This window comes from Ceratotherium simum, chromosome 24, assembly GCF_057802395.1.
Source record: "Ceratotherium simum simum isolate JZ-2026a chromosome 24, ASM5780239v1, whole genome shotgun sequence".
NCBI lineage: Eukaryota > Metazoa > Chordata > Mammalia > Perissodactyla > Rhinocerotidae > Ceratotherium > Ceratotherium simum.
In genome coordinates, this window is record NC_141923.1 from 46,285,230 (window position 1) to 46,307,228 (window position 21,999).

General features: G+C 40.4%; 1 protein-coding gene across 6 annotated transcripts in view; it reads right to left on the reverse strand.

The window, feature by feature from the left end:
- The window catches only part of FBXO34 (F-box protein 34), an 86,969-nt gene that overhangs the window by 31,869 nt on the left and 33,101 nt on the right, over positions 1-21,999 (reverse strand). The gene's annotated exons all lie outside the window — the stretch shown is intronic.

The window sequence follows — 21,999 nt, forward strand, 5'->3', positions numbered from 1 at the left end:
TAGAGTTATCTATAGTGATGGCCTGTCCTGGGAACACGCCTTCTATCTCAAATTCTTTTAGGCAGTTAGTGGGGAGGGAGGTCAAAGTTTCTTTCAGTCTTTTGTTCTTAAAAATAATCAAGGCAGGGGCTGGCCTGGTGGCGCAAGCTGTCAAGTGCACGCACGTGTGCTCCGCTGCAGCGGCCTGGGGCTTGCTGGTAGGGATCCCAGGCGCGCACCCCCAGTACGATCCCGGGCGTGCACCAACGCACCACTTGGCAAGCCATGCTGTGGCAGCGTCCCATATAAAGTGGAGGAAGATGGGCACGGATGTTAGCCCAGGGCCAGTCTTCCTCAGCAAAAAAGAAGACGATTGGCAGATGTTAGCTCAGGGCCGATCTTCCTCACACACACAAAAGATAATAATAATCAAGGCAAAGAGACACATTTTGGGGTGGCCAATTCTGATCCCCCACAATACCATCTAGGTTTGTGTAAGTACACTACGTGATGTTCGCACAATGACAAAATCACCTAAGAATGCATTTCTCAGGATATATTCCTGTCGTTAAGTGATGCATGCCTGTATTACTAAACACCAGGGAACAATAAACTTTAAAAACGTGAATTTTATGGTATGTAATTTATATCTAAATAGAAAAAGTAAATGGAAGAGAACAGTCAATAAGATTTGAGGTGGGAAAAACAAAACTCCAGGGCCAGCCCCATGGCTTAGCGGTTAAGTGTGCGCACTCCGCTCCTGGTGGCCCGGGTTCGGATCCCAGGCGCGCACCGACGCACCGCTTGTCCGCCCATGCTGAGGCCGCATCCCACAGACAGCAACTAGAAGGATGTGCAACTATGACGTACAACTGTCTACTGGGGCTTTGGGGGATCAAAAAGGAGGAGGATTGGCAATAGATGTTAGCTCAGAGCCGGTGTTCCTCAGCAAAAAGAGGAGGATTAGCATGGATGTTAGCTCAGGGCTGATCTTCCTCACAAAAAAAAAAAAAGAAAAGAAAAACAAAACTCCATAAACATACGTTAAAACTATAGTAATCGAGACAGTATGGCAGTAGAGCATAAATAGATTAAGTAGCTCATGAAAACAGCATCCCAAATGATTAAAGAGGCATAGCAAGTAATGGGAAAAGCAAGATGTGTGAATAAATTGAGAAAACTGAATATCTGAGTGAAAAGATAGATGCTTACTTCATCATCAACAAAAACTTAGTGCCAGACTGAGTAAAATGTAAAATTCAGTACTGTCAAATATGAGAGAATGATTTTAAAATCTTAGTGGGAACTCCTCCTTTCTAAACAAAAAACACAAAATACTGACATATCTGACTAAATACAAATTTGAAACATATATTTGGAAAAAAGACACCATAAAGTTAAAAGACAAACAAAAGATTAGGAAAATAATATTTCCAATATACACAAAGGATTAATTTCCATGATACTAAATAGTTAACCCAAGCCAATGGAGGGTGAGGAGGAGAGAAGGACAATATTGTAGCATAATGCTGTTGTTGTAAAACAAAACTGAAAAGACTGTAGGTAGTTTGCAAATATATAGATGATATTATATAATGCCCAGCAAACTGGATATTTTGAGAGGAGAGTTAGGGACATATAAATTTTTACATCTATTTTCAATGTTGTTTGAATTTCTGACCACAGTAGATATGTTAATTTTATAATATCAAAAACAATTTTAGAAGGAAAAAAGTCTGAGAGGCAAAACTTTAAGTAGCTGACAGCCACTGAAGGATTTTTAAAGGAGAAGTAGCATGGCTGGTGAGTATTTCTGACAGATCCCTGGAGCAGCTTTATAGAGAATGTGTAGGAGAGGCACCAGTTTGGGAACAGGTTATTGATTCATTTCTCCACTGAACAAATGCTGAACACCTACAGGTGCTTGGCGCTGAGCTAATCACTGGGACCAGTTAGAAATGTTCCAAGTGGTCTCAGCAAAAGGTCATGTAGACCTAGTGTGGGCAATGGAGCAAGGGAGACAGGGCAAGGGAAGACACCTATTCTTTTTTTTTTTTCTAAGTGGGGGGAAGAGAATGTATGTAAGACTCTTGCCATTTTAAGGCATCTGTGGATAATATCCTTCTGAAGTTCCTTACATTACAAGAGGACTAGGTATTCCTGATAAGTATAATTCACTTTTTGACAACTCACTGAAGAGAAAAAGCAAAATGCCCATATTAGCCTTGCTCTTACAAGTAAGAGTTTATTTTCAAGATTCTTTGACTCTGGAAAGTCCATGTCCTAAAAATCTCTGAATGAAGAAATTTCAAAGCCACCGTTGGTCATTTTCTCTGTGTCCATTTTTTTATTCTTTGGTTTTGTGAAAAGACGAATAAAAAAAGGATACAATATTAATAGTTAACCCAAAGGAAAAACATGTTAGTGAATCATATTAGAGATATTTTTAATTATGATTTAATCCACATGGGTTTCTTTTTACAGTTGGCACATTCCCATTTTATCACAGCCATCTGCTATTTCAACAGTGAGCCAGTTTTTTTTGTTTCTTTTTGTGTGTGTGTGTGAGACGTAGATCAGCCCTGAGCTAACATCCATGCCAATCCTCCTCTTTTTGCTGAGGAAGACCGGCCCTGGGCTAACATCTGTGCCCATCTTCCTCCATTTCACATGGGACGCCGCCACAGCATGGCCTGACAAGCAGTGCGTCGGTGCGCGCCACGGATCCGAACCCGGGCCGCCAGCAGCGGAGCGTGCGCACTTAACCGCTAAGCCACGGGGCCGGCCCCAGTAAGCCAGTTTTAACAAAAGTTTTAATAAAGACCATGACTGTACATAAAAACTTTTAAACTTTCTCACCTTAAAACTTAATTTTTTAAAAGCGTCCCCTACGTGAAAGGAGGCAGAAAAAAGAACCTCCTGATAAGTTTGGCAAAAAATTCACCCTACCATTTAGCTTAGGGCATTTCAAAAATGTGAGGGCTGTGGCAGCAGCTCCTGGTTATACCACTACCTTAGGGCTAAGTACCTTGACAAAGTCAACTGCCAGAGTGAGCTGTTCTTAAGCCTACCATAACGCTACCATAATTCTCCCCAAACCACGCCGACAAGATCCTGCATTACAGAGTTCCTATTTCAAATGCATGCTGTGCGCAATGCCAAGGCAAATGCAGGTAGGTTTCTGAGGAAGACATTATGGCAAGCATGACAGTCACAGAACCTAGATATCTCAAGACAGTCCAATTTCATAGTATTTTATTGTTTTCACATAAGGTAATTTGTTAAATACAGTCATGCCTCGCTTAACAAGAGGGATACATTCTGAGAAATGCGTCATGAGACGATTTCATCCTGTGCGAACATCATCGAGTATCCTTACACAAACCTAGATGGTATAGCCTACTACACACTTAGGCTGTATGGTACTAATCTTACTGGACCATTATCTCATAAGCAGTCCATCGCTTAACGGAAACATCGTTATGCAGCACATGACCGTGTGTGAATCAAGGTGATTTAATAATTGTACTCATGAAAGATTTTTTTTATATGAATAAAGTTGAAACTCAGAAAAAAATCTTTTTAAACTCTCTACAGAATTTTGGACCTGAGCATATAATCATATGGAAAAACCTGGCCTAATCTCCTCCACCCATCCTAAGAGAAGCATTTCTTCCTGGAAATTACAGAGGACTTAAAAAATAAAAACAAAAAAACAGCCATTGGCCCATGGAAAGAGTGTGACCTGGATCTCGTCCTATAAACCGAAGGGTGGAAACAAAAAAACAACTTTCAAATTAAAACACAAAAGATGGTAAGGGAAGGAGGCGAGACTGGAGAGAGGAGCAACAAGCATAGTTGCCAGAAACCCTTTTTGTAGAAATGTTTAATTTAGCAATTGGATACTGCTGTACACTGGATCTTTAGAAATAATTACCACTTTCACAACTTGGAACAAGAAGGTTCACTTGGACATCTACTCTATTTCACACATACAGTGTCAAATATTTTATTCCTTTTATATATCCTGTCAGATATTTATTCCTTTTAGCCACAGCTGTCACTGTCTTGAGCCACAAAAGTCTTTTTTGTAAATATATGCATTCCTCAATGGAGGAATCCAGGAGTTTTGTAAGTGTCTGAGACGTCTGCATCTCCCTTCTTAGAGATCACTGGCAATTTCTTCTACTTGAGTTGCCACCCTTCTATCCTATGACCTTTCTACTCTGGCCTTAACAAAAAGGTAACCATCAATATAGTATGGAATTAAGGGTAATGAGAGTCTAACCAACCCAATCCCATCAGATCTAATGAGGAGAAGGGGGCAATGAATTTGAGCAAAAGAGGTTATGAGTGGAGACAAAATCACCAGATTGGAAGACTCACTAGATGATGGAGCAATAAATGCCTGCTTCAGAGTGGATGAGGTGACCAGATCACCAGATCCAGCTACTGATGGGCAGGTGGAATTGCTACAGAATCTGGAACAATGAGTTACTATTGTTCCAGTTCTCCTCAAGACCAAACTAGGACCTGAAACTGTTTTACGTCTTTCCTTATGTCCCCATGATACCAGCCCTGATATCAGTTCCCCTACATCAAACCCAGAATATATGGGGTTAAAAACCCAAAAGCACTCATTCCCTTTCGCTGCTTCTCTAAGGTACCTTCACATGTATATATTGGTTGTTTTACAAATTGTTAAAAGCCCAGATGGCTTCACACTGAAGTTTTGGCTAATTACCAGTTCTTGAGGTTTGTTACAGGGAAACTGATATCAAGGAGCTAAAGCTTCTCAGACCTCCACTCCTTGGCTTTCTGGCGCCAGAATCCACCATCCACCACAGAGACAGAGATGGTTGAAGGACAACCACCTGCGATTCCCTTATCTCGCCCTCCTCCTCCCTGCCAGCAGGCTCACAAGGCCAATCGCAGGCTGATGGGAAAGCCAGGCTGATGGGAAAGCGCTGACCAGCAAGGCCACGGGCTCCCCCTCCCTACAAGCAGCTACATTCCTCACAACCTTTAAAACCCCTTGCCTCCCATCTTTCAGGGAGACAGGACGAATTTGAGAGCTCTCATCTCCCAGCTGACGTCACCAGAAATAAAAACTCTTTCCTTACCATAAGCCTGGCATTCTAGTTTTATTTGGCCCCTCTTGTGTGGTGGGTAAAGAACCTGGGTATGTATCTGGTAACACCCACACATCCATATAAAAACCTAATAACAGGTCATCTGGTTCAAACCTTCTCACAGATAGTTATTTCTTCCTTTATGGAAATGAAAAATATTCTAGAATCAACAGAACTTTTTCCTAACTGCATTTATATACAACTTGCAAACCACTAGGGGATTGGCTAAGCTTATTTAGAACTCCTTTAAATTGTTGAGGCTATATTTTTTTCAAGAATTATATCCCAGACTTCTGGGTAAGGATGGTAGACTAAAGACACAGCTATTTGTTGATCTTTCCCCAAACACAAAGGAATTTTTTTTTTTTTTTTTTAGGATATAAACCCAAAGGGACGAATAGAACTGGAGATTACAGCCACAAATTTTTGAAAGCTGGAAAATGAATGGGTAAGAGGTAAAGTAGTCAAAGACCCAAGAAAACTGAATCCTAATGTAAGCTTCAGGGAACACTCCCCTAAAAGGCTCAGCAGGGATAAAGTGAGTAGGATTAACAGAAAATCTTCTTGAAACACAATTCCCAGATCACCTCTCTTGGTCTTTCAGACAGGCAAACAAATGCCCTTCCCTCACCCTTGCAAAAGCCTGAAGGTAATCTAAGGAGGGTTAAAACAGGGTTACATGGACCAGGGAATCAATAGGTACGGTGAAGACAGTTTAAGTTAACATGTACAAGATCCCAGTCCATAGTGTGTTAGTAAATAAATGTTTAACAACTAGCTGAGAAAGGGGGAAGGACGAGGGTAGTTATTTGTAATATTTGCTGATTCTTGTGGTGTAAATACTCTTAGCTGCTTCAAGTTACCAAATGATGTTGAAGCCGGGTACCTGAGGGGTACTGTAGATATTAAACCAATTTGCTGTTTTTCCTGTTTAACTTGAGGGGTGACTCAGGGGTCTCGAGGATTTGTCAGCTTGTTTTACAGAAGAAAGAGAATGCCTTTGGGGAGGTTGCAATCAATGAATGAAGGGCCTGGGCAGCCCTCAGCAGCCGGCCTTCAGCAAACGTTGAAGCCCAGAAGTCAGATTGCCCAGGGGCTTATCAGGAGTGACCCTTTTGTTTCCCGAAAGCTTCTCCTGCCAAGCCCCTTAGCTCTATAAAAGCCCCCTGCTTTCTGTTCTTAGGGAGGTGAATCTGAGCGAACCCAGGCTCCCACCTACTCGTTTCGGCCAATTCAAACAAATCTTTCTCTATTTCTAAGCATCGCTGTCTCAGTGTTTGGCTGCCTGTGCCTCGGGCATACAAACTTGAGATTAAGAGGTTCGGTATCAATGTCACTGAATGCAGAGCTCAGAAGAGATGCACAGTATGCTTTTATTATGTAATATTTCCACCATATAGATAGAATAGATGTAAATAGTTTCAAGAGCACCCATAATATCAAAATGTAATAAAATAATTAGGAAGTGGTGAGTTTTTAGTATTTATTAATTTGATTTTTAATACAACATTTAATTGTAAGTTTGTATAATCTCTAATAATTGTTGTATTTAGGAACTGGCTTGCAAATTTTCATTTAACAATTGACTCTGATGTGCCAGTACAAGCCACTGACCCCAGCCCCCTCTATCAATACCCTTCCGCTAAAGGCTGACACTCAGGCCTTCACTTCCAGGGGAAAATTAGAATAAGAGACTTCCCTGGGGAATCTGACCAGCGATAAGTCTAGGAGGAAAAAATATAAAGATCCTGACAAATTCCCAAACTAAATTTGTCCAGCCAGATCATCCTACAGTGAAGCTCACAACTGATAAGTCCTACTTGCATATTCAGAGCTTCCAATCAGCTTTCTAGGATCTCACTCTTAAATATTAGCAAACAGTCAAGAACCGTTAGATATCTCAAACATACAAGTCAGATAGAAACAGAAAAAGCAAGCTGGAAGAGAGACTAGGTTCAGCTTCATAGGGGTGTGACCTGGGCAGTCACACAACACCCTGCCTTAGAAGAGCTCCATGTTAGGTTTAATGCTCTGCTGTTGCTGTCTTGGAATTCTTTAATAAATGATGAACAAGAGGTCCCACATTTTCACTCTGCAAATGATGTAGCTGGTCCTGATAGAGACTATGCAGGCAAAAGAAAACTCTGGGGAAAAACATACTATTAATATTTTCAGAAACGTAAGAGAAAATATTACAAACATTAAGCAAGAACAGTATGCTTTAAAAAAAAGACTAAAAAGAGAGTTAGAAAGTGAGAGTAAGCTCAAGCTTTCTTGGTAATTAAAAATGTAATAATTGAAATGAAAAACTGAATAGAATAGCCTAAGAACATTGGAAGATCAGTCCAGGAAGTCCAATATCTGAATAACAAGAGTTCAAGAGAAAACTGAGGGGGAAATAAAACGGAGAAAGTCATCAACAAAATAGTTCCCAGACTGAAAGGGTTCATTAAGTACTCAGCAGAAAAGATGGGCCCAAACTCACACTGTGGCACATTATTGTGCAATTTCAAACACTGAGAAACAAAGAAAAGAATTGACCACATAAATAATCAGGATCCTGATGGCTTTGGGCTTCAAGAGCAATGGAAGAAACTAAAAAACAACGAAGCCCTACCTTTAAAATTTCAAAGGAAAAATTTCAAACTAGAATTCTATACCAGCCAGTCAATCAATTAAGAATAAGGGCAGAGGGGCAGGCCCGGTGGCATAGTGGTTAATTAAGTTCGCATGCTCTGCTTTGGTGGTCGAGGGTTCGCAGGTTCGGATCCCAGGCACAGACGTACACACCACTCATCAAGCCACGCTGTGGCAGCGTCCTATATAAAGGAGAGGAAGATAGGCACGGATGTTAGCCCGGGGCCAATCTTCCTCAGCAAAAAAGAGGAGGACTGGCAAGAGATGTTCTCAGGGCTAATCTTCCTCACAAAAAAAAAAAGAAGAAGAAGAAGGACAGAAGAAGACATTCTCAGCCATTCAAGGTCTCAATGTGTAACTCCCATGAACCTTTCTCAGGCAGCTACTGCAGAATACGTTCTGCCAAAATAAAAGTATAAACCAAGAAACAGGAAAGGTATGAGATCTAGAAAACAAGAAATTCAACATAAAGAAGAAAATAGTATCCCCAAGATGCTGGTGAAGGAAAGTCCCAGCATAAGAGCCTTGCATAAAAACAGTGGGCAACCAGTCCAGATGGGAGCACATCTTCAGGAATATGGAAGCTAACACAATACCTGAACTGTCAGAACTTCCTAAAAGGAAATTTGGACAAGTTACAATTTGAACTATATTAGGGGGAAGTTAATATAAAAGTAAACAACTACAAAGAAAAATATAAACGTCAGGGAAAACCAAAAGTTGTGGAGAAAAGTAAAAGTGTTCACAGATTACTACATGGCTTACCTGTGAACAGCATGTTCAGTTTTAACTGTGTAAACACTGAACACTGATCTAAGCAAAGCTATGCCCACGTATAAACACCTATGCTAGGATGGGAGAACAAAAAGGGTACCTGGGGATGTAGAAAAGGAACTAAATCCTCATATGCCATAATAGGAAATCAAGAAATCAGAGTATAAGAATGTTGTTAAGAATGACAGAGTTCAGAACTTGCTACCCCAAAATATGGCACTTTAGCATACTGAATATTTTTTTTTAATAAAGATTTTGTTTATTTATTTATTTATTTTCCCCCCAAAGCCCCAGTAGATAGTTCTATGTCATAGCTGCACATCCTTCTAGTTGATGTATGTGGGACGCAGCCTCAGCATGGCCGGAGAAGTGGTGCGTCGGTGCGCGCCCGGGATCCGAACCCGGGCCGCCAGCAGCAGAGCGCGCGCACTTAACTGCTAAGCCATGGGGCCGGCCCCATACTGAATATTTTAACCTGAAGAAATTTGAGAAATGGCAGATGCAGGAAGGACTCTCTGACCTTCCCTTCTCTGAAGCAGGTCCTAAGAGCCTCATGTGACAGGAGGAAAGGAGCATGCTCATCTCTGAAGACAGAGGCACCAAGAGAGAAATCCAAAGGAACTGCCCTTGCTAAGTTTCCCCAGTTTACTACCCTTTGCTCATACTCTTACATTCCATCACGTTTTTTCATGACTTTCTACTCTTCATCAAATCCAGCATAAAAGTGCTCAGTCTTAATCGCTTCTTTAGGTCATTTCCTTACTCCCACGTCACATAAAATTTATATTAAATAAATTTGTATGCTTTTCTCTTGTTAATCTATCTTTTGTCAGTCCAGTTTACAAGGCCCCAGCTGGAGAAACTAGGAGGGTAGTAGAAAAAAGAATTTTTCCTCCCCTACATGAACACAGAGGTAAATGCAAAAAGAATCAGCCATAAGAAATTAAAGAGTATGCCTCTAGGGAGAGAGGTGGGAGGAGAACTGTTGCTTTTCAAGACACATCTTAGACAGCTATTGAATCTGGATTACAAATTTTCTCAACAGGGAATTTTTCTCCTTTCATTTGTTGTATTTCCAACTTTTCTACAACAAAAATTTATTACTTGGATGATAATAACTTAATAATCATCTTACTATTGTGTGATCTTCAAAATCATCTTTATCTCTAACTATTTTTTAAGATGTTCCTATGTCGTATCATACCCAATCTGGCCCAGCTCAGGAAAGGAGTAGCCCACCCTGCAGGAGTTTCCTTGACGATTTACACCAGGTGACTCCATATCTCACGCTGGGTTTCCCTCTGCAAGCCTACATTCTTTCAAAACACTATAAAGAGGCTTTCCATTTAACCCTGTGAGAAATTCAAATAATAAACACAACAAACTCTACAATGTGCCTTTATGGGGGCAACAAATTCAATTTCTTTCATACCTTTATTGTTCCTGACACTACAGTCAAAGCTTTCACTATATATAAATTGCAATATGCAATACACTATTTTAACACAATTGGATAGCATTTGTTTTTATTCTGTCTTTATACAGTTGTCAGGCTAACTCTCACCTAGCTAGAAAAGTTATTATGGTCAGAGTTTACAAAACACAGTTCAGATAAGTAAATGCTGTCACATCCTCTGTTCACCCCAGAATGAACGCTGATGAGGGTGACGGTCATCATAGGATGTTTAAGAAGGAATCTGCTTGGCACAGAGAACTGAGCCAATCTGCAGACGGCTGTAGTCCAGCCAAGGCAGCTACGTGTGTTTTCCTTATTCCCTTGAGTGATTTGATTTGTTTGGATTTGGTATAGAATCATTTCTGGATTTAAGGAAAATGAAACAAGGTTTTACATCTTGTTATGTTGGCAGGCAGGTGCCATGAAGAAACTCTAATCTAAAAAAGATTCATTTTGCACTTAAAATTGAGGTGGGATTAGACATACCTGAAGCCATGGCCTACATTTCTCATCTTCTTTCTGCCTAATCATGGCAAAGATGATCTTGTCTTCATTATTAATTAGTAAACCCTGGCACGGTAATGTGGCCTGCAGGATCAGGAACACTCCTCACACACACCCTAACTCTAGTAAAATATCCCCTTGGCATAAAATACTACTTAAATTTTTCTCAAACTGGCAACAAAAACAAGCTGCTATCTGAAGACTTTATTTTTTTTCTCGAAGTCAAATTAAACTTTGCCAAGGTGCACACAGAACATACTTCCAGATTAGTGGCTGTAAACCAGCTTAATCTTAACCAACACTCAAAACTTTATGTTCACACTAGAGAGCTTTAGGTAAATAATACTAATCTCTTCCGGCTTCTAGATAGCTCACAGACTTCAGGAAAGTTCATCTGGTTTCTTGCCACCTCCATCCATCCTCATCTCACCCTCCCCAAAAAAGCAGCTTGAGTCTTTTGTTTTGTTTTTGAAACAGCTTGCTTTTTCCACCCTGAGTTTTACCAAACTATTTCAGGGTTCTGACGATTGTGCCAGTGACTAAGTCTCCTCCTGGGAACAGCTGCCTCATTATCACTATTAAAAACAGTCACACCTAATACTGACTGATAAGGATCTGGAAACTCATTGTAACTTCCCACCCTACCCAATCTAAAGATAAACGCATTACAAATGGAATAACAGACTCCCGGCAGGACAGAACTCCAGCAATCTTGAGTTCCAAGTAAGATACTGAGTTTTGTGTCTATTCCTAATTCTTTCTAACAGGAAGAATTTGTTACTATTTCCTTCTCATAACCAATTAATACATAAGTTACTAAGAGCCAAGCAAGCAAAAAAGAAAAAAGGCAGAAAACCCCCACAAAACACCAAAACACTCACGCACAAAAACTCAGCAGCAAATGAATGAAACTGGCAAACAGCCATTGATGATTAAGTAGCTAGTAACGAAAGGTTTTTTTCTTTTTTGCAATTAGTGATTACAGCTTTCAGTTGTTCCCCCACCCATTGTTAACTGTGCTGTTTAGGCAATATGCTATCTGACTCCCACTAGGTTTCTATAGATAACATCTCCTTGGAGCCTGGGTCACCATGGTAATGGGTGTTTGATCTTTTTTCAGGAATTAGAACCCTCTGTCCACCCACCAACCCATCAACTGGGCCCATGCAGATGTCCGATAAGCGACCTTTTGATGTCAAGAGGTTGGCACTCCACCCTCAGGTCATGCTAACACCGCCATTTTGTGAACACGCGTCCTATGAAGAGGCATGAAGTCTGACTATGCTTGCGCAGAGCACCAATTACCTCACCTCTCCTCACCTCCAATCATCTATCTCCACATTTCAGACCACCTTGCCCCCTACCCCATAAATATCCCTGAGTCCCTGTTTTCCAGGAAGTGGATTTGAGACTCATCCTCTCACTTCCTCACTTGACGGCCTTGTGATTAAACCCTCTCTCTGCTGCAATCTCGTCTCGGTGTTTGGCTTTCCGGGCGACAGGCAAAAACGAACCCGGTTCGGTAACACTAATGTTTTTAAGATAATGAAGCCTTCCAACTGATCTGTTTCAGAACTACTTTCTGCAGGACATGTGTTGGGTAACTTTTGTTCTTGGCAAGCTAGTCCTCCTGCTTGGAAAAGCATCAGCAGACAACCTCAAATAACAGGTCTTTTCCTACATCCCTCAAGTGGAACAACCTCTTAGAAACTTAATTCTTGCAAAAACGATACCCACAATAAAGATAATCATAAATTCACTTCTATCATCACCATTTTGTTTCTATCTAGCTCTCTCAGTGTTAGTAGAAAGTCACCTAATCATAATCCATCACTCTGGAAACCTGAGAGAGCTATACAGAGATGACTCCCCCATGCACACACAGAACCCCAAAAAGCACTGTCCAGGAAAGTTCTTTCATATCAACCAGAATCAACCTGGGCCATTTTGCAGTCACTGCGGAGAACATGCAGCTCAGGGTCTTTAACCTTTTTTGTGCCATAAACTCCTTTGGGAGAATGAGTAGAGTACAGACTCTTTCTCAGAATTTTTTTTAAAGCAAAAATACACACAAAGAAAACCAATTACATTAAAATATAGTTATCAAAAATATTTTTAAAAACTCATATAGTATTCAACATACATTTCTTTAATATATAACAAGCTCTAATGACAAGTCTATTAATTACCATAATTTCCAAATTATGATCAACATAAAGGATATTTTCAAGATATCTGCAACAAGTGCAATGTGATATAAAAATATCTGTGATTCCAACTGATGACAAAGTCACAGGGACCACTAATTTGCTGTGGTTTAAAGGAAATAGTAAATTGCAGTTAGAGATTAATGAAAAGAAGTATCTCACGGTTTTCTGATTCAAGTTCATGGACCCCTGAAGCTTGTAAAGCATAATCATTCTGGAGCATTTAGAGAGGCATTTACAGATCACACTTGGCTCAACCTCTTCATTTTAAAGATAAGGGAGGAACTAAGGAGGAACTGACGATACTGCTTGCCTGCAGTTTCTTGATTCCAATTCACTGGGTTCTGTCTAGAGTAAACTACGTTTTCTTCTGAAAACCTGAACCTTACATCTAGCGATACTTAGCACTTACTTGAAGCTTGCACCTCAGTGTCATCGTCTGTAAAATGAAGATACTAACCCAACTACGGAAGAACCTTAATGTGAAAATCAAATTTAAAAATCCATGTTAAAGTACTTCAGCAGAACCTTTAAAGGGAAGGCTCTTTATTATCAATGAATTCCATGAGAAATGAAAGACAGTTATTCTTGTTCCTTAGTATACCTTAAGCATCATCAAATTCTGATTTATTTAAGACATTAAATATTTTACGCTTTCAAGCAGGTCTTCCAAAGGACAAACTGACCTGAGAATTAAGCCACTTCAAGTGGATGCTTAGAACAAAAAGTACTGGTTTTGGAGTCAGACTATATTACAAGCGATGTGCTTGTATTTCTAGGCAAAATGCTTGTTTTCTCTGATCCTCCATTTCTGAATGAGTAAAACAGGAATAAATGCTAACAACCATATGAAGGTCATTTAAGTGTCAGTCTCCTTGTCTTAAAGAGGTCAATGAGGAATATGTGATTCAAAGATAACCTCATAAAGCAATAAGGAAGCTTTTCTGATTTCTGCATTATGGATATTTACTTTCTCCTCCTACATCATTTGATACATTTATTTAAAATAGAATAAAATATGGCACAGATAATATCCTTCCTTCATGGTCAGCACAGAATTGCTCACCATCTAAAACAGAGCCATTCAAACAGTCAGCAATTTTTTTCCACAGACGTTCCTTATTTAAAGAGAAATTACACAGTAAAGATAGTATTACTTGCATTGAAAAAGGAAAAGGATTAAAACCAAAGGCATCCCCAAATTTCTAAACCAGACAGAAGTTAACAAACACTGGAGGATAAGAGTCACACAAAATAATCTAAGTGTATAAGTATTCAAACATGCAAGTAAAAAAATGCCAAGAGAGGCAAGGCCACTCAACTTCTTCCCACACATTTTGTTTTGCTTGTCTCCACGAAAAGAATTCCAAGTAGTCGACTGTAGACATGTCAAAGTTATCGTGACAAATATGCAAACATTTTGGCTGACTAGGAACAATATGCAGAAAATACAGTAGGTAGTCCAGGGAACACAAAGGCTCGTAGCACAAAGCAGATTTGTTAAACACAAGGGGTGGAAAAAAGAACCATTATCTGTCATGCCCTTCTGTCGCACCCTTTTGTTTGTAGTCATAACTGCAAGCTGTTTTAAAGACAACAGCAATGTTATTAAGGATACCTTCATGCTGTGCCAAAGCACATACACACAGCATTCAGAACAATCAGTCTTACTTTCATGGGAGCAAAGGCTGCAGCCAAATGAAATGGGTGGATACCCTATTAAACAATCTTGACATTAGCTAATAGGATATAGGAAAAAATGATCCTAATGCAGATGCTAAATTCTCTTCCTCCTTTATACAATTAAATTTTTACTATTTGAAAAGCACTAGGGGGCCGGCCTGGTGGCATAGTGGTTAAGTTCCCCCACTCTGCCACTCCGCTTCAGCAGCCCAGGGTTTGCAGGTTCGGATCCCGGGCGCAGATCTACACACTGCTCACCAAGCCAGGCTGCGGCAGCGTCCCATATACAAAATAGAGGAAGATTAGCACAGATGTTAGCTCAGGGCTACATATGTAAGTAGGCCTTTAGCTGGAATGTAAAGTTTACTTGATAAAACACTGAGCTACTCTACTACTAGACCAAATAGGTTTAAAATGTGGCATTTTCCCTGTCATTGAGGCATGTCCATATTTTATTCAATGTATTCAGTCTAAATTAATTACATTAGTTAATGCTTTGTTAATTGGCTTCAAGGCAAAAATTAGCACAGGGATGAAAAAGAGCTCTAACGATGCTATGACTTTATAATCACATCAATGTACACAGACATGGTACTTAGTAGTAAGATGGAGGAAAAAAGGGGAATAAAATTCAGGTCTTCAGAGAAATCACACTCTTGAACAGATTCAGTGAAAATTTCTATAAGACAATTTTAATAGCTGGCTTTTAAGGTTCATATTTTTGAAACATTTTTTTCAGATGCAATTCTAAGGCATTAATTAGAACATATACTTTAGGTTACTCAATTGCTAGTCTGAGAGAAATCTATTGCTCAAACTAAACTGAAAAAGGAGGTGAAAGGGGAGTGTCTTCTCAGACAGGCTGTTTTTAAAAGAACCCCAAACAGTTTAAGCTCTTCTTGGGCAGTTCCTCGGTAGGTTCAGCATCTACTGCCCTAGTTTGCTCTAAGAATAGGAACAGTTCATGATAATTTCCAACAAAAAGCACAAAAACAAAGTAGGTAAAACCTCTATTTTTAATAAATTCTTTTTTAAAAAATATTTTGAGGGCCAGCTCCGAGGCTTAGCGGTTAAGTGGGCGCGCTCCGCTGCTGGCGGCCCGGGTTCGGATCCCGGGCGCGCACTGACGCACCACTTCTCCAGCCATGCTGAGGCCGCATCCCATATACAGCAACTAGAAGGATGTGCAGCTATGACATACAACTATCTACTGGGGCTTTGGGGGAAAAAATAAATTAATTAATTAAATTATTAAAAAAATAAAATAAAATATTTTGAAACACCAACCAGTTTCACACAGAGCTCCAAACCTAGAAAGATAATTACAATAAAAATGGGTTGGCCACCTAAATTATTTGCAATTTATAGTGACTTTAGGCAAAATCATTTATCATCACTAAGACTAAGCCCATACTTTTAAATTTATCCAGCCAATTAGGTGCGAATGAGGCAAGAAGGTTAGCACTTGCCCAAAGCACTGCAAAAAGCATAACAGAGGTACCTCTCATGTCTCAAAATGGCATTCCCAAAAAAATGCCCAAAGCAAATTTTTGTATATTGGCTTCTATTTTCTTCTTCATCTCTAAAAGATGGACTATGTAATCCCTTTTTTTGGAGCAGGGGGAGGGATGCGGTCATATATTAATAAAGAAAAACATGTACAATGCTGCAGACCTTTTCTACATTATATATTATTATAAATAATAAATTATTTTTAAAACAAAATAAGAAAATGTAAATGAGAAAATTCAATCTTTTTTACATATTTGGAACCTACTTAAAGGTGAAAAGAAAAAACAGCTGAATTGAACAGAACACAGAAGGCTAATAAATCATTCGTTTCAATCAAACCCCCACCTCACCCCCGCTACTTTGAAGTACAGGAACTCTGCTGTTCTCTGGACTTTTTGTGCATGTGTGTGAGGAAGATCAGCCCTGAGCTCACATCCAAGCCAATCCTCCTCTTTTTGCCGAGGAAGACTGGCCCTGGGCTAACATCCGTGCCCATCTTCCTCTATTTTATATGGGACACCGCCACAGCATGGCTTGACAAGCGGTGCGTTGGTGTGTGCCCGGGATCCGAGCCTGCGAACCTCGGGCCTCCGAAGCAGAGCGCTGGCACTTAACTGCTGCGCCAACGGGCCAGCCCTGTTTTCTGGACTTTTGTGGAAGCTGCAGTTTGGGTCTTTTGTTTTGTTGCTTTTGTTTTGCAATTAACTGACTGCTATGAATCAAAGAAAAATAATATGAAAACATAAAATTATTAAAGTTCACAATAAAATAAAGTGGTGAGTGAGTATGGGGAGATCGAAATACAAAATAATTCACTGAAAGATTCCACCCCCCAAAAATGACTTAAGAGTATGTCTAATTAGTACCCAAATTTATATATTCTGAAAGATATTTTCATGGATGAGAATGACAGTGATGGTGTTAATGAGATAGGGGCTGGTGTTTCAAGTATTAGAGATAATTTGCTATTCCCAACATAAAAAGCACAGCACTCAATGCTGGCAGATTTTTTTAAGTTTTTAATGATAAAATGAGGTTTCCATAGTAAAAGCTAAAATCACAAGCATAAACACAGAGCCAATTTCATTAGAAGTGAGACATATACTAACTCACATTAAGCAATTTCATCACTTTAGCAGCAGACATGTCACTGTAACTTAAGCAACAAATCTAAATACTATTCTTTCCCTTGTGTATCCCTAGAAGGTATCAGACTGCTTCATTCATTTTCTGATGTAAAATCCTAAATTTGTTTTAATACATACACTTTCTTTATAAACATCCATTCCTGAGGCCTTCCTAAATCCACATTTAAAAAAAAAAGTTAAAAAAAAAAAAGTTAGATGAGGTGGTATTTTCCTCCATGATTTAGCTTAATCCTAAGAATTTTCCTCCAGGATGCTGTCCAAAGTAAGTCTAGCAATGTACCTACATTTGGTTAATGCTCTAGTTTCTGATACTTCCCATATTCAAATTACTTTATAACATCAACCCACTAAAAAACAAAAAACAAAAAACTGACTCTTCATCTGGTACAAAGTCACTCATTACCAAAGTGCCAATTCTCCCTCCTGAGGAGATTAAGTATGCACTTTTATAGGGACAAGTCTACATTATTCTTGAAAGAAAGTCATGGTAGCTGAATTGAATATATGTCAAAGCCCTCATTTCAGATGCCACCCTAACTCCAAATCTAGTATTACAGGAGGGGGGAACATAATCTGCCAGAGGAAAACCCCACAAAGTCCTCTTTACTGGTGGAAATAATCAGAAAAGAGTCTCTGTCTTTCAACACCTTCTGGGGGTGGTATCAGATTTCCAGAAAGTGGCATGAAATTTTTGTTTATCACAAGGAAACACAGAAGTTTAGAAACAAGGGTCTTGCTCATTGGTTTATTCTTTAAGAATCAGCCATGAAGAACAGAGTAATAAACAAAACTCTCCAAGTCTAAAAGTAAATGCATTAAACACTCAGCTACAAAACTCAATTTTGTAAAGCTAAACAGACAAGTTTTGAGAACTAAGGAAGGCAATCATAATAAACACACTTATTTAAAGTCTCTTAAACCTAATCTGCAGTATTAATTCATCTCCTGGCAACACTAACAAAATATAATATTTCAATTCCTAGCTTTAAAAAAAACTAGAAAAAGTGTTTCAAGTTGAGTGTTTTAATATGTTTTGATAATAGCTCCTTCAAGTCTGTAATTCCAAAATCACTAACAATCACTATTGAACGCTGAGAATTTTCCAAGCCTTAAACGAGGCCCAAGGACAAATAATGAATAAGACAAACACCATCCCAGCCCTCCTGTGGTGCTGACATTCTAATAGGGAAGACAGAAAAACAGTTACATACCATGTAAGAGCCAGAACTATAAAACTCTTAGAAGAAACATAGGCATAAATCTTCATGACCCTGGATTAGGCAATAATTTCTTAGATATGACACCAACAGTACAAGCAACTAAAGAAAAAATAGACTCCACCAAAATTAAAAACTTAATTTTAACTATCAAGAAAATGAAAAACACAACCTCCCACAATGGGAGAAAATCTTTGCAAATCATATATCTGAGAAGTGATTTGTATAATGAATTCCTATAACTCAATAATACAAAGACAAAAATAACCCAACTTTTAGAAATGGGGAAAAGATATGAATAGACATTTCTCCAAAGAAGACATGCTAATGGGTAATAAACACATGAAAAGATGCTCAACTTCATTAGCCATCAGGGAAATGCAAATCAAAACCACAGTGAGATACAACCTCACACTCACAAGGATGGCTAGAATCAAAGAGATAGTAAGTGTTGGCAAGGATATGGACAAATGGGAACCCTCAGGTACTGGTGTTGGAAATGTAAATATGCAGCAGCTTTGGAAAACAGTTCGGCAGTTCCTCAGTCAAACAGAGTTATCATTATGATCCAGCAACTCCACTCCTAGGTATGTACTCAAGAGAAACGAAGACATATGCCCATACAAAAAGCTGTACATAGAGGAGTGACGTCAGTATCATGGCAGAGTGAGCTTTCCCCATCGAACTCTCCCCCTCTAAGACACAACAAAAAGGACATTCATATTTCAACAGAAGCTATTCACACAACACAGGGGACGTCTGAGGCACCCAGGCAGCCATACACCCGAGGACTGAGGAGCTGGAATCCCCAGAGGATGTGGAAGGAGGTAAGAAGAGCTGCCTTCCTTCCCCAAGGACTGCGACCCAGAGACTAAGACCACACGGCTCTCAGAGGAGGGGGAGGGGCAGCTTGCCATGTGAAAACCGGCGCTCTCCCAGACCCCTCACAGCCTGAGGGGATCCCCCCACCGAGGGAGCAGAACTGTTCCAAGGGTAGTTTCAACAAGCTAGCCCCTCAGGAGAGCAGAGAGTGAGGTGAGAGACCTCTGAGATTGGGGAGGAGAAAGTAAGTGCCCTTCCCCCAGTCACCTGCCCGCCCACCCAGCATTTCAGCACAGCAGTGCTTCAGCTCGGCCCCGCCCCCAGAGGCAGCTGTCCCAGGTGCACAGGCCCCACCAGCAGCAGCAGCAGGACCACACCTCGCCCCCAGAGGCAGCGGCCCCCAGGGGCCCAGGCCCCACCAGCAGTGGGGCAAGCCCCTGCTCCTGCACCAGAGGCAGCAGCAGCTCAGGCCCCACCCACCACAGCCCCAGCTGCTCTGGCTGGACCACACCATGGCCCCAGCTGCCCCATGCCACGGCCCCAGCTCGTTGGGCTCAACTGTGTCCCGGCCCCAGCTGCATCAGCTTGACTGTGCCCCCCCAGCTCTTTCAGCTTGACCTCCAGCTGCTTCAGCTTGGCTGTGCTCAGGCTCCAGCGGACTTGACGCCAGCAACTTTGGCCCAGCCTCACTCCAGTTCCAGCAACTTCGGCCCAGCCGCACTCCAATTCCAACTTCTTGGGCCCAGCAGAGCTCCAGCTCCTGCTTCTTCAGCCTAGCCACACTTCAGCTGCAGCTGCTTCAAGCCACCACACCTGAGCCCCAGCTGCTTTGGCCTAGCTGTGCTCCCGTCCCAGCTGTTCCCATGCTTCACCCTCCCAGCTGCCTCTGCTCAGTCACGCTTCAGATCAGCTGTGCTTTAGCTCAGCCACACCTCAGCTCAGCTGGGGGCAGACCAGAGCACCTGCAGATCAATGTGGGCCAGAATACACAGCCCTTGACCCCCACCCAGCGGCGGCAAGAGGAAACTGAGATTGTATATTTTCACTATGAGGAAAAATAAGCCAACACCCACAGGCACTATGCAAAAATATATTAAATCGCCAGATCAGAAGGAGAATGACAAGCACCCAGAAGTCAAGCGGGAAAGCATTGAAATGTACGACCTTAATGACAGAGAATTCAAAATAGCTATCATAAAAAAGCTTACTGAAATACAAGAAAACACAGATAGACAATTCAATGAAATCAAGAGTTTCTTCACATAAGAGATTGAAACTATAAAGAAAAATCAATCAGAAATCTTAGAGATGAAAAACACAATAGTGGGCCAGCCCCATGGCTTAGTGGTTAAGCACGTGTGCTCCGCTACAGGCAGCCCGGGTTCGGATCCCGGGCGCACACCGACGCACCGCTTCTCCGGCCATGCTGAGGCTGCGTTCCACATACAGCAACTAGAAGGATGTGCCACTATGACGTACAACTATCTACTGGGGCTTTGGGGGAAAAATAAATAAATAAATAAAATTATAAGAAAAAAGAAAAACACAACAGAGGAGATAAAGACAAATCTGGAAGCCTTAAGCATCAGGGCTGACAATATGGAGGAAAGAATTAACAATATTGAGGACAGCAATGCAGAAATGCTCCACATGGAGGAGGAAAGAGAACTAAGACTAAGAAGAAATAAAGAAACTCTCCGAGAAATATCCAACTCAATTAGGAAATCCAACATAAGGATTATAGGTATTCCAGAGGGAGAAGAGAGGGAAAAAGGAGCAGAGAACTTGTTCAAAGAAATAATAGTTGAGAACTTCCCAAACCTGGGGAAGGAGCTGGAAATACCAGTGAATGAAATAAATAGTTCTCCTAAATAGATCAACATGAAAAGACCCTCTCCAAGGCATATATACAGCAGTAAAGCCGGCAAAAGTTGACGACAAACAAAAATATTAAGGGCAGCTAGACAAAAAAAAATAACACACAAAAGATTTCCTATCAGGCTCTCAGCCGATTTCTGGACAGAAACTTTACAGGCTAGGAGAGTGTAGAATGATATATTCGAAGTTCTGAAGAACAAAAACTTTCAGCCAAGAATACTCTATCCAGTGAAAATATCCTTCGGATATGATGGAGAAATAATAACTATCCCAGATAAACAAAAGCTAAGGGAGTACACTACAAGAAATGCTTAAGAAGGCCCTCATCTCTAAGAAAAAAAACAGAAAGGAGATTCAAAGTTTTGAACAAGGAGAAAAACAGGTCAACAAAACCAGAAAAATTGCAGTCCTCTATGAAAATAGATTAGCAAACACTTAATTATAAAACCAAAGATCAAGGGAAGGTAAGCACCAAGCATAAATATAACCTTATCATATTAAAGAAGAACTCACAACACAAGAAGGAAAAAGATGTGACAACAATAACTTAGAAGGGGAAGAGGAAAGGGATCGAATTGACTTAGTCTAAGGGAATAAGGGGCCATCAAAAAATGCACTATCACATCAATGAGATCTTCTATACAAACCTCATGGTAACCACTAACCAAATAATCAGAACAGAGTCACATACTATAAAGAAGGAGAAAACTAAGAGAAACCCCATACAGAACTGCCAAACTGAATTGGTAGTCCAAAACACATGGGACAAGAAAGAAAAGAAATGCAAAAGAACCAGAAAAAAGAGCGATAAAATAACAACAAGCCCCCATATATCAATAATTACCCTAAATATGAATGGACTGAACTCTCCAATCAAAAAACAGAGTGGTGGGATGGTTTAAAAAACAAGACCCAACAATATGCTGCCTCCAGGAAACACGTCTCAGCTCTAAAGACAAACACAGGCTGAGAGTGAAAGGATGGAAGACAATATTCCAAGCTAATGGCAAACAAAAGAAAGCAGGTGTTGCCATATGTATATCAGACAAA